The sequence below is a fragment of the Mus caroli genome, unplaced genomic scaffold, assembly GCF_978045245.1.
Source record: "Mus caroli unplaced genomic scaffold, Mus_caroli_1 scaffold_10, whole genome shotgun sequence".
NCBI lineage: Eukaryota > Metazoa > Chordata > Mammalia > Rodentia > Muridae > Mus > Mus caroli.
The window spans coordinates 97,333,271-97,351,585 of NW_028227265.1; the positions used below are offsets into that span (position 1 = coordinate 97,333,271).

An 18,315-nucleotide genomic window follows, 5' to 3' on the forward strand; every position below is an offset into this window, starting at 1 on the left:
GGACATTTGATCTTTGGCAAAGAAGCTAAAAACCATATAATGGAAAAAGAAAGCTTCTTCAACAAATTGTTGCACAAAACTCAAGTACAAATAGATCAAATACCTCAAGATATACCTAGATACAATAATTTTAATACGAGAGAAAGTGGGGAATAACCTTGAAGGCATGGAGGCATGGGCACAGGACATACCTTCCTGAACAGAATACCAACAGCTCAGGTACTAAGATCAACAATTGCTAAATGGGACCTCATGAAACTAGAAAGCTTTTGTAAGGCAAAGGACACTGTCAATAGGACAAAATAGCTGCCTAAAGATTGGGGAAAGATCCTCACTACCCCTACATCCAACAGAGGGCTAATATCCAAAATATATAAAGAACTCAAGAAGTTAGACTCCAACTAACTAAATAACTCAGTTAAAAATTGGGTACAGAGCTAAATAGAGAATTCTCAACAGAGGAATCTCAAATGGCTGAGAAACACCTGAAGAAATGTTCAACATCCTTAGTCACCAGGGAAATGCAAATCAAAATGATCCAGAGATTCCATCTTACACCAGTCAGAATGGCTAGGATTAAAAAACTCAAGTGATAGCACATGCTGGTGAGGATGTAGATAAAGAGGAGGACTCCTCCATTGTTGGAGGGATGACTGCAAACTTGTTCAACCACTCTGAAATCAGTGTGGCAAAGGTGAGGAAGAATGAGGGGAGGAACTCTGTGTGGAGAATTGGCAGGCATTTAGGATGTAAATAGATAAATAAATAAATAACCCACAAAACTGGAAGCCATGGTATATATTCAAAGCACCTGTATGGTTCAAAACAAAAACAAAAACTAAACTAAATTAAACAAACAAAAACAGCTCTAATTAAACATTATGAGGCAAAGAACATCTAGAGATGCCACTGAGTTCCTTTTGTGTTGTTGGTCCCCTATTTGGATTGCTTTTTTATAACCTTTTCTTTCTTGCATAACCTTTCCTTTTTATAAGTTGGAAGCTTAACTGAACAGGTTCTTGCCCTGAGAGCATCATCCCTGTATTCTTTCCCACTCTCTTCTCTCCTTATCTCTTTCAGCACAAACCTTGGCTCCAATATTAAACTTTCTGGTGTTAATTTTCTTTTCCAACTGCATTTTCTACCTCTCTCTGCCCTACTTCCACTCTTTTCCACTGTAGATCTGCCTAAGAGTGATCACTAATAGCTATGTGACACAGTCAATGTTAGGCTGTCTCCAAATCTCCTCTGACAAGAAAATTAGTCCATTATTTTTCAATTTTGCCTCAGGCAAATTTTTAGGACAAGGGTAGAAATCAACTATATTCTCGGCTAAAATATCACATGACTGTTCTCTAGCTCATCTGGCAGTGTTATTCACATTGAAACTTTATGAGCTAGGCCCTCATTGTCCCTTTGATTTTAGCACTATTATCTTCAAAGCTCTTAAGCGAAAGGCTCAATAAGACCCACTTCAGCTTTGGCTTTTTGTTTATTTTGTTTTGTTTTGTTTTGTTTTGCCAAAGATCAAGTGTCCATAGGTGTGTGTGTGTGTGTGTGTTTGTGTGAATTTCTGGATCTTTGATTCTGTTCCATTGATTAACCTGTCTGCTTATGTGCCAGTACCATTTGGGTTTTATTGCTATTGCTCTGTAGGACAGCTTGAAATCAGAAATGGCAAGACCTCCAGAAATTCTTTTATTATATGAGATTGTTTTACCTATTCTGGATTTGTTATTCTTCCATGTAGAGTTGAGACTTGTTCTTGCAAGGTCTGCAAAGAATTGTGTTTGAATTTTGATGGGAATTGCATTGAATCTGTAGATTGCTTTTGCTAAGATAGCCATTTTTTTTTTTACTATGTCAATTCTACTAATCCATGAGTATGGATCTTTCCATCTTTTGATATCTTCTTCAATTTCTTTCTTCAGAGACTTGAAGAGCTTGTCATACAGGTTTTTTACTTGCTTGGTAAGAGTTATACCAAGATATTTTATATTATTTGTAGCTATTGTGAAGGGCGTTGTTTCTCTACAATGTAAAAGAGAAAGCCTCTTCAACAAAGGATGCTGGTCTATCTGGATGTCTGCATATAAAAGAATTCAAATAGATCCATATTTATCATCATGCATAAAACTGAAGTCCAAGTGGATTAAGTACCTCAACATAAACTTGAATACACTAAATCTAATACAAGAGAAAATGGGGAATAACCTTGAATGCATGGGCACCGGAGACAACTTCCTGAATAGAACACCAACAGCTCAGGCACTAAGATCAACAACTGATACATGGGACCTCATGAAACTGAAAAAGCTTCTGTAAGGCAAATGACACTGTCAATAGGACAAAACAGCAGCTTACAGAGTGGGAAAAGATCTTCACTCACCCTTCATCCAACAGAGGGCTAATGTCCAAAACTTATAAAGAAGTCAAGAAGTTAGGCACTAACAATCCAAATAACACAATTAAAAATGGGGTACAGAATTAAATGGAGAATTCTTAACAGAGGACTCTTAAATGGCTAAGAAACACTTAAAGAAATGTTCAAAGTTCTTAGGCATCAGGAAAATGCAAATCAAAATGACTCTGATTCTCATACCAGTCAGAATGGTTAAGATAAAAAACTCAAGTGACAGTACATGCTGATAAGGATGTGAAGAAAGGAACACTCTTCCATTGCTGGTGGGATTGAAAACTTGTACAATCAATCTTTAAATAAATTTGGTGGCTTCTCAGAAAATTGGGACTACTTTTACATTAAGACCGAGATGATTTAGACCTGGGCATATACCCACAAGATGCTCTACCATACCATAAGGATACTTGATCAACTATCTTCATAGCAGCAATATCTAGAAACTGGAGATAATCCAGATGTCCCTCAATCAAAGAATAGATAATGAAAATGTAGAATACTATTCACAGCTATTAAAAACAAGGACATCATGAAATTTTCAAGCAAATGGATGGAACTAGAAAATATCATCCTGAGTGAGGTAACCCCCAGATCCAAAAAGACACATTGTATGTACTCACTTATCAGTGGATATTAGTCATAAAGTACAATATAACCATGCTACAATCCACAGACTCAAAGAAGCTAAGTAACTAGTATGGCCCAAAGGAGGATGCTTGAATCTCAGTCAGAAGGAAAATTAGAATAGACACTGGAAGTTTATAGGGGTGGGGGGACTAGGTAAGAGGGGGCAGGGGGAAGGGAACAGGGGTAGAGATCAGGTATAGGGAGGTGGGGAGAGGGCTGGTAGAGGGAATGAAAATTGACATGGGGCATCTCTGGGAAAAGGCTGGAACTGGGGTCTGTGTGTGATTAGGATGTAATATAAATGAATAATAAGTTTTAAAAGATTCATTTATAGTATTCAACCACCTTCCTAATCCAAAGTCCCAAAGTCTTCCACAGCTCTTAAAAACCAAACCAAACCAAACCAAACCAATAAACAATCACCAAAACAAACCAGTATGATCAGGCCTGTCACACCAACAATTCATTTCCTGGTTCCAATTTCTGTCTTAGTTACTTTTCTATTGCTGTAATAAATCATCTTGATCAAGGTATTATAAAAAGAAAACCTTTATTGGGGGCTTGCAGTTACAGAGAGTAAGACCATTATGTAAGGGAGCATAGCAACAGACAGGCAGGCAGGCAGGTCACTGGAGCAGCAGCTGAGAGGGCCACATCTTGAGACAAAATCTAGAGAAAGCACCCAAGGAGCTGAAGGAGTCTGCAACCCTATAGGTGGAACAACAATATGAACTAACCAGTACCCCCAGAGCTCGTGTCTCTAGCTACATATGTAGCAGAAGATGGCCTAGTTGGCCATCACTGGAAAGAGAGGCCCCTTGGTATTGCAAACTTGATATGCCCCAGTAGAGGGGAATGCCAGGGCCAAGAAGCAGGAGTGGGTGGGTAGGGGAGCAGGGCGGGAGGAAGGTATAGGAAACTTTCGGGATAGCATTTGAAATGTATATAAAGAAAATATCTAATAAAAAATTTTTTTAAAAATATACAAGGCATAGAAAGCTAGCTAGCTGGGCTTTTGAACCCTCAAAGCCTACCCTCCGATAACATGGCTCCTTCAACAAAACCACACCTTCTAATAGTTCCCAAGCAGTTCCAACTGGGAACCAAGTATCCAAATACATGAGTCAATTTGGGCTATTCTTATTCAAATAAGCACAATGTGCTTAGGGTCCACCACTGGGATTGAATACCTTATCAGGTTGTCGGCATGCCAACTGCTATTATCATCATGTAGGTCTTGTTTAGGCAGCTATACTATTGATATTTCAAGGGTTCAGATGTCTGGCAGAGACTATTTCACAGCCAGTATCCTGGTCCTTTGGCTCTTCTAAGTTTTCCACTACTACTTCCACAATTTCCCTGAGTCTAAGGCATAGGGATCATATTATAGATGTATCAGTTGGAACTGGTCCCATATTCACTCACTCTCTGCATTTGGACCACTTGCTGCTCTCTATAATACTCTCCATCTGTTGCAAAAAATGCTGCTTTAATGAGGGGTGACAGCCATGCTTACCTGTGGGTATAAGGATAAGAATTAAAACAAATGCAGTTAGAAATTATACTGGTTAAGGGAATTGACAATGATAGTTACCTTTTTGTTTTAAGCCTTTTTTTTTTTTTTGGCATATAACTTAGGTAGTTTGACTGTAATATATCTAGTATGAAGTATGGGGAACACACACATGTAATTTTATGACATTCTACTACTATTTATTGGATTAAGTTGAGCAATACAGGATTTGAGAGGCAGATAATACTAAGTAGGAGGTAAGAGATTGTTTGGGAGTGTTGTGGAGACACTACTGCAGGAGCAGATGGCAAAGCATGTTCACAGAGGAGGTGAAGCTGGCAGAAGATCACTTTGCAGGCTGATTCCAAGGACCCCCGGAGGTATTCTGCCCTAGAAAGTTCTGATATGAAGCAAGGAGGGAAGTTGGTTCTCTGACCCTTATCACTCCATGGTAGTTTTGCTGCCCCAAGACAAGGTAAAGAAGAGTGAAGGAAACACCTTGATAGAGAGGAGTGCTCAGAGAGCATCTAGCTATGAGGTGTTGGCAGCAGACATGATGGCTCTGAAGGTGTTTTGGATATCAGGATCCACAAGAATAGGTGCTTCATGATTGAGTCTAAGGATCCACTGGGAGGAAATATGTGCACTGAAGGGTAATTGAGGAGTACTGATCTGTTTCTAAAACCTGTATTGAATGCTCAGTGTATCAGGTGCTAACAATGTGAATAAGAGGGGCACAATGAGTGGGAGGCAAAGAAGAAACAAAACATAATTCCCCAGAGAGAAAGAGAGGAAATGAGAGGGGAAGGGAGAGAGGGAGAGAGAGGGGAGAGGGAGAGGGAGGCAAGGGGGAGGGGGAAGAGGGAAAGGGAATGAGACAGGGAGACAGAAAGAGACAGAGACAGGGGAGGGATGGGGAGAAAATAGAGAGTAGAGAGAGACAAACAGAAGGAGAGAGAGGGGGAGGGAATTTCAGAAATTTCAGGATAGTTCAGTTATGCCTTCTATTCATTCTTCTTATTTTGCTTGGCCTGGACTTTCTTAATTACATGTCTTCCAGACAGTTTTGCTGTCTCGTCTAATTCCCTCCCCCTTTTTTCTGTTTATATACTTTGAGACAGAGCCTTGTTAAAGTCCTAGGAAGGTCTTGAATGCTGCCCCAGCTTTCTGAGTGCTGGTGTTGTAGGGAAACACTACTGGTGACCTTTTAACTTCTTACAGTGTTGTGAGACATCCAGGATTCTTAAAAACAAAGATTCTGTTCTTCTGAAATCAAACACATGAATACACCTCCAGGTTGTGTAGTCTATAGATACAAATACTATACCTAAGCTTTTCAGTTAAGAGGATGATTTCCCTGCCCTCTTGTAATTTCCAATGATATATTTTCCTTCTCAAAGCTCTTAAACTTTAATACAAGGCAAAACACATTTATTCTTTTAGAGTCTGTCTTAGTTAAGATTTCTATTGCTGTAAGAAAACACCATGATCAAGCTGAGTAGGAGAGAGTTTATCATATGTGTTCATATTGCTGTTCATCATGGAAAGCCGTGAGGAACTTAAGCAGGGCAGGAACCTGGAGGCAGAAGCTGATACAGAGGTCACAGAGGATGCTGCTTACTGGTTTATTTCCCATATCTTCTTCAGTCTGCTTTATTATAGAAACCAGGATCACCAGCCTCAGGATGGAGCAACCAACACTGGGCTGAATCTTCTTCTATCAATTACCAATTAAGAAAATGTCTTATAGCTGGATCTTATGGAGGCATTTTCTCAGTTGAGGTTCCCTCTTTTCAGATAACTCTAGCTTATGTTGAGTTACTATGAGACTAGCCAGCACAGACTCTTCAAGTAATATGTAATATGGCAATCATTGATAATATAAAATAGTTTCTTTGTCACATCATGTTTAACTTTTTCCTTTTTTCTTAAGTATTAGTCGTTTTAGCTGGGCAATGGGGTTACAGGCCTTTAATCCCAGCACTTGGGAGGCAGAGGCAGGTGGATCGCTAGAAGTTCAAGTCCAGCCTGGTTTTGTAAATTTTGTTCTAGGACATCCAGGACTACACAAAGAAACCCAGTCTCAAAAAATCAAATCAAATCAAATCAAAGCAAATCAAATCAAATCAAAGCAAAGCAAAGCAAAGCAAAGCAAAGCAAAGCAAAGCAAAGCAAAGCAAAGCAAAGCAAAGCAAAGCAAAGCAAAGCAAAACAAAACCTATTAGTAGTTTTTAGGGAACATTTCTGCAGAGTAATACCAACACAGTGATAAGTAGAAAGAACAAAGTTGGATGTCGATGAATCTGGCAGGTGAATACTGTTGATTAGGTGAGGAATTCACTGAAGTGTGCAGTGTGTACTAAGCATTCAGCTCAGATTCTCATGGAAGTTAGACATTTTCATAAGTCATGGACTTTAGGGTTGATCACAAATTATTATACATAATGTTAGAGTTAGATGCCCTGAACATTCAGTACTGATATTTCACCAGTATATCCTGACTGAGTTTTATTTCTGATGCTTATTTCATAAAAGCACTGTGTTCAGAAAAGTGCTATTTCAAAGCCTTTGTATTGTGTTTCTAGGACTTAGTATTAGAGTGATCTGGTAAGCAAGTGATAGTGATGAGAGCTTGTTTTGTAGTTTTATTTTTATTCCACATTCTATCATTGATTTAGAAGATCATCTAGAGTGGGATTTCAGTTTCAAGATAGTAATGTTTTCATTTTATGAAGGAGCACTGTATATTTGTACATGTGCATACTTATTTTTGCAAAGAGACACATGTAGCTGATGATGTTCAACAAACCTATGCTCAAGCAGTGATTTCCTTTCGGCAGAGAAATGATGTTAGACTGTGGAGGTAAAGAGGAAAGGGTCAGAGATTAATCTGAAAACAAAGTCTCACCTCCCATTTTGTGCTACTTGGCAAGATAGTCATGTTAGAGATAAGCACATTGCATTTCCTCCTTCAGAAGCAATGTAATGTGCTTGCAGTTTATGGGCTTGGGCAACTACAAAAGAAAGTGCAGTTTGGAAGGAAAGCAAATTGCTATGGGACCGAGTAGCATCACAGACATATACCACTGAAAAATGACTGGTGATTTTATGAGATTACATACAGCAAGATTTTCCTCTCTCCATATCCCACTGCACATAAGTGGGATTTTGCTGAGCACAGCTGTGTCTGGAAATCTTGGTCTTTCCTAATACTAAAACCGAGGGGAAAAAATCATTTTACTTTTCTAGAGTTCACTTTATTGATGTCCCACATTTTCTAAAATATATTTAAGACAATCTATCTGAATATCTATCATATAAATGAGTAACATAATTGAGGAATTTAGGAGAAATAGAATGAGATATTTTAAAGTAAAGAGAAATCTTGAAATTACTACAAAAATGTTTGATGTCCTGATCATTATCTGAGTGCTGGGATTAAAGGCTCATTATTGAAACTATTCTGATTCTGACTGAAAAGCTGAGCTAGTTCAGTTTCCCTAGAATAAAAGACAAGTCAGTTGCCTAGAAAAAAATCTGACTCTCTATAAGTTAGATTATTTGTCTCTAGAAAGAGTTCCTATATAGTATAGGTAGTGTTTGAGTTTATAAAGCTTCATCCTTTGTGTGTCTGGGGTAGCCAGACAAGGCTAAGGGCAATGTAGTCAAAATTTCTTGAGAAGGTCCCTCCAAGAATAATATTCTTGCACTATTACTGATCTATGTGAATATACATTTAGATTTTTAATGATCAAATTTCACATTATCTAGGGATAGTACATGGTTATGTCTATTTGCATGTATATACATATATGTATGTATTTAAGAATTTGAAAGATGTAATTCAAATCAGTTTGTTGACTAAGTAAATTAGAGATTCTTATCTTTCACATTATATAAGACATAAATGGATTAAGGAATCAAATTAAAAACAAAATTATGGGGGCTGGAGAGATAGCTCAGTGGTTAAGGGCACTGACTGCTCTTCTGAAGGTCCCGAGTTCAAATCCCACCACATAGTGGCTCACAACCATCTGTAATGAGATCTGATGCCCTCTGCCCTCTTCTGGGGTGTCTGAAGACAGCTACAATGTGCTTACATATAATAAATAAATAAATAAATAAATAAATCTTGAAAAATAACCAAAATTATGAGAACTGAGTTATTTTATAATATTGCAATGAGAAGAGAGGCTCCAAACTTGAATCTATATACCATAAAAGAAAATTATCTTTCTTTCTATGGAAATGTTTATTTTTATGGAAAATAAGGAGGAAGAATGCAAGTTTTGGTAAAGCCATTTTGAACACCTGAAAGTTAATATAAACAAAGTAAACAGATATGGGGTTATAGTTTTAAAAATGTACTTTAAATGGAAATATGTAGAACTGTAACTATCTATGACTAAAGAATGCTGGTGTAGTATAGTGAAAAAATAACAATACAATAGGAAAGTTGGTAAGTGACCTTTTGTTGGTTTGAATTCAAGGGTTTTAATAAACCTTAATTGATTTTGCCTAATACTGGGAAAGATATGCAAAAGCATGCTTTGCCTTTCTGGAAAATTTATAATAAATTTAATTATACACATACTTGCATATCTACCTTTATACCTTTGTATACATCTGTATCTATCTAATAAACTGATAGTTGGGGTTACACATTGCTCATGTACCTAAGTGTTAGCGGTTTGGTTCCTAGTCTGGGCACTTCTGGAAGGTGAGGAAAACTTTTAAGACACAGAGATTTGTGAGAATCTTAAGTGCCTTTGGCAGTATGTGTCTGATATTAATTCTCACATGAAGTGAGGGTTAGTCCTTTCTGACCACTAGCAGTGAATGTGCATTTTTCTCCACATATTTTCATAATGCCACCAAAAGTCCAAAGTGATAATGCCAAACAGCTGTCTAAAATTAAAAAAAGGAAAAAAATAAATAATAAACAAGTAAACAGGCCTTTCTTCTCTATAATCTGATTATCATAGATACTTTACTACAGGCATAGCAGAAGTCTAATTAATGCATTATGTGAAGATTGAGAGTATTTTAGGAAAAGGAGACCTCAATCCAGTGTCAAAAGTCTATAATACATTTCCTGTAGAACTCATCTTCTGTGAGAAAATACCTTAAAGGAATTGTCGATAGCTGCTTATTTCACATTATGTTTCCCCTTGTTTATGAATCCTCCTTATTTACATTGATTTCATAAAACACTATCATTCTATACCCAGAAGTGGAGACATGGTGTTGGAGCTATGGCAACAATGAAACTGGTGTTCTTGTTGGCTTTCTATTGCCATCATAAAAAGCATGTCCCAAAGCACCGTGAAGGGGAAAGGGTTTCTCTATCATCTCGAAGGACTTTATATAGTCCTTCTGTGATGGGAGCCAGGGGAGGAGCTCAAGACAGGAATCTGGAGGCTAAAACCATAGAGGAATGCTATTGCTAGCTTGTTCCTCATGGCATGCTCAACTTGCTTGTTCCTCATGGCATGCTCAACCTTCCACAAAGCAGTGCAGTGGCTTAATGGGCTGGGATCCCATAATGGGCTGGGCTCTGCTACATCAATCATTATCAGGTCCTTTCACATCAATCTTTAAACAAGGCCCTCCCATTTCAATCATTTATCAAGAAAATGCCCCATGGATTTGCCTACAGGCCAATCTGGAACATGCATTTTCTCAACTGAGATTCCCTTCTTCCCAGATGGCTTTAGCTTGTATCAGAATAACTGGCACGGAATTCTGATAGGTAATGAAATTTAAATGCTAAGCAAGTTCCATGTATGATCTCTATACAGGGATTATATTGCTATAGATTTTTTTCAAAGGCAAGAAAAAGAGACAATGAATGTCCATAGAAGCTAATGTTCTGGAACGAGATTTTTAGTAGAACCAGAGGTGACCTGTCTGAGAACATGACCACGAAGCAGAGTTGTGATGGAGTTTAGAGCAGGTTCCAGGGAATAACTTAGACAAGATACTTGAAAGTATAAGAAAGAGCAAGTGGGGGTAGGGGGAAGCCCAGAGATGGAGGCATGCCTGAAATGTTTTAGGAAAAATGGGGAAAACTGTAGAGTTGAGGAAGAACAAACAATAGGAAGTAATGTTGAAAATTCTTCCCAAGTTCATTCCTTCTCCGAGATCCCCACCTCTGCAGGCACAACTGATCTTCAATCTGTTCCAGTGGACTCCTCGAGGTCACCTCTGGGTCTTTTCCTTGCCTTTACACTCAGCTGGAATCTCAACATTTCCATCTGTCCATGTCTGCTGCTATAGCTCAATCATGACCTTCTGCAGAGGCTTCTCAAATCTTCTCTCTTATGTCCCCCATCCCCCATTTCTCCCAAAACAACCTCAGATTTTTAAGTATCATAAACCATTTTTTTCAAAATGACCCTCACTTGGAATAACATCTACGGTTCTCATCTTGACTTTCAACATGTCAGCTTTCGTCGTTCATCATTCTCAGGCTTCACACTGAGACTTATATAACACACCTCTGTATTTTACTATTAGCTCTGTCACAAGGCTGAACCAAGAAACTTCTTCACTTACGAATCACACAAGGCAACTGAAGTCTTATTTGATGCATGCATCCTGTCAGAAATAAAAGAGGAGTATTTTCTGCTGCTAGTGGAATTAACCTTCTAAAATGGGATGAATTTTATAAGGTCAAAATTAACAGTATGGTATGTTCCTTTGCTGTATTAAAGTCTCTCTGTTACACCTCTCTTCACTGCTTACATGGATTTGGTCTGCTTGTTTAAATACTTTAGTGGCATAGCTAGTTTGGGGAGTTTGCGTAATCTAAAGTAGAAAAGAATAGAAGAGGAAACACACTTAACACAAAACAGCCTCGTTTCTTTCCCCCCACCAGGCAAATGATCTCAGCTGCAGCAGCCTTAAACATTTATAGCTAACTAAATTTTTTATGAGATGGTACTAAGAAGATTTGATTCATTCCTTAAGAATGATAGTCTGGACACAGAGTCTCTTAGAAAGCAGAACCCATATTTTTCTGGAATTTTCATCAGAAGATTGAAGCAAGCTCAGTGCCCCAAACCTCAACTCTCCCATTCACAGTGATTTTCTGCTTTTTTCTGTGTTGTAACTGTTTTTTTTTTCTAAAGAACAAAATAACTAAAACCAAAAAAAAAGTGCCAACAGAAAAGGAACACACTGCGATGCACCTGCATCCAAAGAGGAGCAGTCCCTTTTTGTAGAAAGTAATGCCCAGGGGATCGGATGCTCCCTGCAAATGTCCCAGCTCCATTTTCCTGCCCATTCAGACCCACGTACAATTCTAAAATGCTTTTCTTGTATAAGCTCCGTCACAACATTTTAGCACAGAGAGTCATAGGAACACATTATTAATATTTATGAACCTGGAGAAGTCAGTAAAGCCTGGCTTTCAGAAAGGCCACTCTGCTAGACTCCCACCATGAAAACAGTAATAAAATTAGCTCAGACCAGCTTCGCCAAATAACCTGGAAGGAAATATGCTTAGCTCATGATGGGAAGGGTGTGTCTGAAGTATAAATGATAAAGAAATGTCAGGTCACGAAGAATACATTACTCAGAATTAAAAGTATCATTGCTTTTTATGGATGCCAGCATGAGGCAGGGTCCTGTGAATAGATCAGGCACAAGGAAAGGCCTGAGCAGACAAGTGATTGACTTGTACCAAAAAGAACATGGTAAGCAACATGAAGCTTATTTGGATTTGGCTTTGTGTATCTTGTATAGCAAAAGATACACAAAGATAGATTCTCGGCAACGGTGTCTGAGAAACTAATCAAATTTGTGAAGATAATGTGTTATATAATGTATCTTTCATTCATATACACACATGCAAACCATACAGAGTAATGGGATATGTAAGAGTCTTAAATGATAATGCCTTAGATGTGGTCTTATCGGAAATACAGACATTGCAGATATGACGTCATGTTAGGGTAGATCTTTATCTAGTATGACTTCCATATTTATAAAAACAGGTACCTAGACAAAGAGACAGGTGTACAAGGAGGATGCTGTATGGTAACAGGGCAGAGATTGGAGTATAAAGCTATGAGTCTGGAAACATCAGAGACTGATTGACAATTGTCACTAAGAAGAAAGGGAAGACAGGAGGAAAGATTTTGCTGTAACCCAGGCAGACTGTGACCCTGTTAGCACCTTGATTTTAAACTTTAAATTCTAGTTTTCAGAACTGAAGATAAATCACTGTTTAAGTATTGAGTTTGTGTGAGTTTGTTATAGCAGGCTAGCAGTATGTGATAATCTCTCTCTCTCTCTCTCTCTCTCTCTCTCTCTCTCTCACACACACACACAAAGAGAGAGAGAGAGAGAGAGAGAGAGAGAGAGAGAGAGAGAGAGAGAGAGAGAGAGAGAGAGAGAGAGAGAAAACAAACAGGTTAGTATTAGGACTTGGTCTATATGCAGCAAATAAAAGTTAAAATATGCAATGAGAATAAAATATAACATCTACTAATACCTTGTCTTTCAATAAACATAGCAGGGCACCATATATACTATACATTAAGTAGTGGAGGCACTTTCAGCTACTTAAAAACCCATACTGCCCTGAAATTTAATCCAAGCCTCCAGTTTGAGAAGCAAATTAAAGCACTAGATTCCAGAGACTGTACTTTCCTAAGTGCCTCAGTCATGTCCCTGAGAGGCCATTGGGTAAGACCATCAGTTTCTTATATAAACACTTGCACTTATCCAGGGCTACCTTAAGGTCTTTGGCAGTAGGGTTCACCCTTATACAGGGTCTGACTGCCGCTTCCCTGCCAGTTACTTCATAGGAATCACTGCCATTGGACTGCTACCTTCTAATACTATTTATGACCTCTGTTTGCATATAGCTTTGCTTTCTGAACCATGTTTCACGGAATTCCAGTCCAATAGGATGTTAGCATATAGAGCCAAATAATCTTCCTAAGATCTGAAGCATGAGGACATTTTGGCTTTAAAAACTAAAGTACGTTACTGAATGACTTAGCCTCTAAAGGCTTGTCTGAATATCAATATTCCAAAATGAAAGGTACTTGGAACCCTTTAAACCAAGTCCTATGGAATTGAATTCTACATGGCATACTTTGAGTATTTTCCTAAAGCAAGAAGGTCAGCCTTTGAATAGATGACTATCTCTCTGTACATATCTATATTTATCTATATCTACATATCTTTATATCTATATGTCTGTATCTATATCTATTATGTGTGGGGTGTGGGTTTCCATTGCCATGAAGAAACACTATGACCATGGCAACTCTTATAAAGGAAAACATTTAAGTGGGGGTGGCTTAAAATTTCAGAGGTCCAGTCCATTATTATTATGACAGCAAGCATTCAGGCAAACATGGTCCTGGAAAAGCCAAGAGTTCTACATCTTGATTTTCAGGCAGTAGATCCCACTAGAGGAGGCTGTTCCACTGGGCGTGGTTTGAGCATATATAAGACCTGAATGCCTGATTCTGCAGTGCCATACTTTCTCCAACAAGGTCACATCTCCTAATAATGCTACTCCCGATGGACCTATGGTTGCCAATTACACTAAAACTATTACAGTATGTACCATCTCTATCTATCTATCTATCTATCTATCTATCTATCTATCTATCTATCTACCTACCTATCTATATATTTTCCTCCCACCCAGATTATTCATAATTGTATTTGTATGTGTGTGCATATATACATGCATGTGTATGTCTGTGTGTTCCTGCTGTATGATACAAGGCACACGTTCTATTATTCAGCTACACCCCAGCCTGATCCATGTTATTCTAAAAAGTGGTTTAACTTCAAAATTCTTAATGGGATTCTGTTGGGAGATTTAACCAAGATAAAGATACATTTTTATAATATGTGGAAGATAATTTCACCCAAGAGAGACATGCTCAGTAGGTCAGCAGTGCCAAATACTCTGTCCAGGGAGACATTCATTCATTTGTCTATTCATTAAGAAAATTTATAGGGCTAGTTAGATACAGGTCCAATTCTCAGTTCTCTGTGTACCCTGGCAAAAGAGGATAGCCATGAACAGATCCTGCCGAGAGCCCTTCCAGATGGGAAATTACAATATGATATAAATAGTATAACTGAGATGAATTGGATCCTAAGTAATAACACAGGAAAGACCAACAGGACAGCCCTAGACTGTGAGATAGATAGGAGTAACACAATGCTTGGAAGGATGAACAGGAGAGAAAGGTTTCAGGAGACTATATCAAGACCTCTGTACTCTTCTCCATTTCTAAATGAAAGATACCCTAAACCCATGATAGAAAACAAGTTGTATCTTCACTTTCAGTTAGGATGACTTTGTTTTCTTTCTCAGAATATGGAAAATGACTATTTAGCTCAGTATTATGAGGAAAGCAATAATGTGGGAAGGAGAGAGAGATATCTGTGTACATACACAAAGGAGAAATGACTACTCACCCACTTGGGTCATGTAGATGAATAAAACTATAACAGAACCAATAGTTGGATGACAGGTATTATTGATGTGAAGGTTTTTAATTAAAGGTTTTTTTTTTTTAATTTTGGGGTTATATGCCCAGGAGTGGTATAGCTGGGTCTTCAGGTAAATCTATTTCCAGTTTTCTGAGGAACTGCAAGCTTGATTTCCAGAGTGGTTGTACCAGTTTGCAATCCCACCAGCAATGGAGGGAGGGTTCATCTTTCTCTATATCTGCTGTCCTTTGAGTTTTTGATCTTAGCCATTGTAATGTATCATAATGTGAACGTCTGATATACAGGACATCTCATATGCAACACCTGTGAAAAGTACATTCAATCCCCAAAGGTTCTGTGGAGCATACAAGAGAAACAGCAGTAGCCTATTTTTTTTTGGAGATTTTTTTAGACTGCTCTAACAACTTGAAGGGAAATTTCCTTGTCTTCCTCTGAGGTTTTTGTTAAGTAGTTTGTGGCTCTTGGGGGAAAACATTATCAAACCAAGTAGCATAACTCTATTTAATAGTAAACAAATATATACATATATGTATTATATGCATACCTAAGCATTCATATATATACACACACACACATACATATTAGCAGAGTGGTTCAACAGGAACATACTGGGTCCATAAAAATTATCTATTGTGTTTTAATTCTTGAATTTGAGATTATGAAGAGTAAAGTATCTGAAAAAGCAGATATATCAACACAGCTAAATAAAGACTCAGTTTTCCAATGCCCATTGTAGTTTTGGCCCAAAGAGTAATTTTTTCAAAACATAGTCATTCAATAATTACTCTGTGATAACTATTTTAAGTATTAAAGATCAAATAAATGCCATATTTTAGATGATATAGTTTATGGGATAAAACAGAATAAAGAATAGGGACTTGGAGGTGGGAGAGAATTCTAGTTTATGAAGGGCAGTGTGAGGACCTCTCTAAGAAAGTAATGTTTGGGCAGAAACCTAAAAAAGAGACAAAGAAAAAGCCAAGAAAACACCGAGAGAAGGCTGATGGCAGCTATAGGAAGCTACATGAGCAAGGGACCAAGGCAATTCTGAACTAGGAGGAATATCTTGACTACAACCGAGGTTTCTGGGAAAAAATGGTGGAAAATGAGGTCAGAGGGTAATAAGAGATCAGATGGTAAAAGGTCTGGGTAGGGATACTGGGGAGATAGTGGATAAAGTGTTTGCCATGCAAGCTTGCAGAGTCGAGTTCAAATCCCCAGAGATAGATGAATCCCAAGAAACACTTCGACCTGATAATCTGACTTATGCATCAACAAAGAGATTCTGTTTCAGACAAGGTAAAAAGATCAAGACCAACACCTTATATCTTCCTACACATGCACTGTGGCACATATTCGCTTGTACATACACACAAGCTTGCACATACTTTTTCTTTTTCTTTTTGTTTAGTGGGCATCACCTCCTGAAGAATAGGTTATCCTTCAGCCTTACATACCAGCAAATATGTGTGCACAAGTACCCTCAGCATGTACTCACACATCAAAATGTATTTTAGAAAGATATGTAGAGCAGAGGTGGGCAAAGAGCTTAAGAAGGATTAATGTAGCCAGCCAAAAGATGGTGGATGAATACTGAGTGATGCTTGTTAAGAAGTGGGCAAATTCTAGACATGCCCTACTAATTGCTTGTTTTGGTTTGAATCTGAAATGTCTTCCACAGACTAGTAGTTTGAATGGCTATTTCCCAGTATTTTTGGAGACTGTTGAACATTTAGGATGTGGGGTGTATCACTAAGAGTGGACCTTGGGAAGTTATGTCTTTAAGCCAGACTTCTGGGTGTTGATTTGAGCAGACTTCCATAGACATCATTTTGCAGCCACAAACTAAGCTGCTACTCCAGTAGACCCAACCCAAGATGCTGGACCAAAACTCTGAAAGTATGAGCCAAATAAGTCTTTCATCCACTTGATCGTTTCTGTTAAGCATCATGGTCATAACAATACAGAAATACCTCACATATTCCTCACAGATGGGTGAGTTGAGACAACTCAGATTTTGACACTACAGAAAAACTAAACATATTCTTTTGAGATGAGAGGTGGTTGGAAGGGCAGGTAGAAACAGTTCTTATAGACTACTAAACAGAGCAGCTAGAAAGAAATTCATCTATATGTTTTCAAACAAACAATTTTACCTCCTTTAAGTATAACTACAAGAAAAGGTGCTGAAAGCCAAACATACAAATAACAGCATCAATACATAAAGCCTGATTAGGATATTATTTTTTTTAATGATTACAAAATACTGTACTGAGGTTGCATTTTGAGATGAATGTCTAAATTTTTGTCATCTGCTCACATATATAATCATGCTGTCTACATTCAAAGATACAAGTGCACATAACTGCAAATTCCAACCACTTGATTTCAAAAGAAGTCAAAGACTTTTGTTAAAAAGGTAAATCTCCAATTTAAATTTCAATTAATGCATTAAGTATAGCTTATACTACACTTTAGGCACCAAACCCACAAACTTTCCTAAGCTTAAATCTCTATAAGACAGTGTAGTTTTTAGCAGTAAACAGTGAACTACTGGGAGGAAGAGATGGACTGGGCACATAGTTTAAAGTTAGTCCACCCTCTCATGTCTTTCTATACTACTCTGAGTTTTTAGCAATTAGGCAGAGTATTCTCTGTCTAGACTTTACACAAAAACTGGTTCAACATACCATCTTCAGAAGGCCATTGCCAAGATGTTGAAGCAGCATTTGGCCTTCGTCCAGGTGTCCAGCATTGCACACATATGTGAAGGAGTTCTCTAAGCCTCTGCCAGCATTGCAAGTGCCAATCAACCATTGCATCTGCAGACAGAAATAGGGCAGAAGCATTAAAGAAGGAGCACAAGGCAAAGCTATGGAAGCCAAAGGGGACAGAGGTTAGGAGTAAAGGTAAGGAAGGGAGTGGTCAGGGTATTTCTCACACAGAATCTTTCTCTTTTTCTACAAATTCAGTACTGGCTTAGTATCTAAAAGTGAACAGATTTGCCAATCTCTGGGAGCAAAATAAGAGTGAGCAAATGTCTGAGGGAACATCTGGAAAAAACTAAGAGAAAAGCATCTTGATATGCAATCGTTCACTGTCAGCAGGTGTTGAAGTTTAAAATTGAAGATGGATCTACTGATTTCCAAAGTTTTAATGCAGTTAAAAAGGGTAGAGTTTTAGAAACAAATAACATCTTTTATCTACTCTAGTACTCAAATTCATTAGACTAAAAAACAATTAACATCCTGTGTATGGGTCA

General features: G+C 38.0%; 1 long non-coding RNA gene across 7 annotated transcripts in view; it reads right to left on the reverse strand.

Moving 5' to 3' along the window:
* LOC147002471 (uncharacterized) overlaps positions 1-17,870 on the reverse strand; it is a 97,737-nt gene extending 79,867 nt beyond the window's left edge. For 5 of the 7 annotated variants that reach the window (XR_015048666.1, XR_015048668.1, XR_015048670.1 and 2 more), the window contains exon 1: positions 17,744-17,864. This is a non-coding gene — a long non-coding RNA (uncharacterized LOC147002471). Of the gene's footprint in view, positions 1-17,743 lie in introns of all 7 variants that reach the window. The other 2 variants (XR_015048669.1, XR_015048667.1) reach the window with 1 other exon arrangement.
* Between the last annotated feature and the right edge of the window lie 445 nt (positions 17,871-18,315).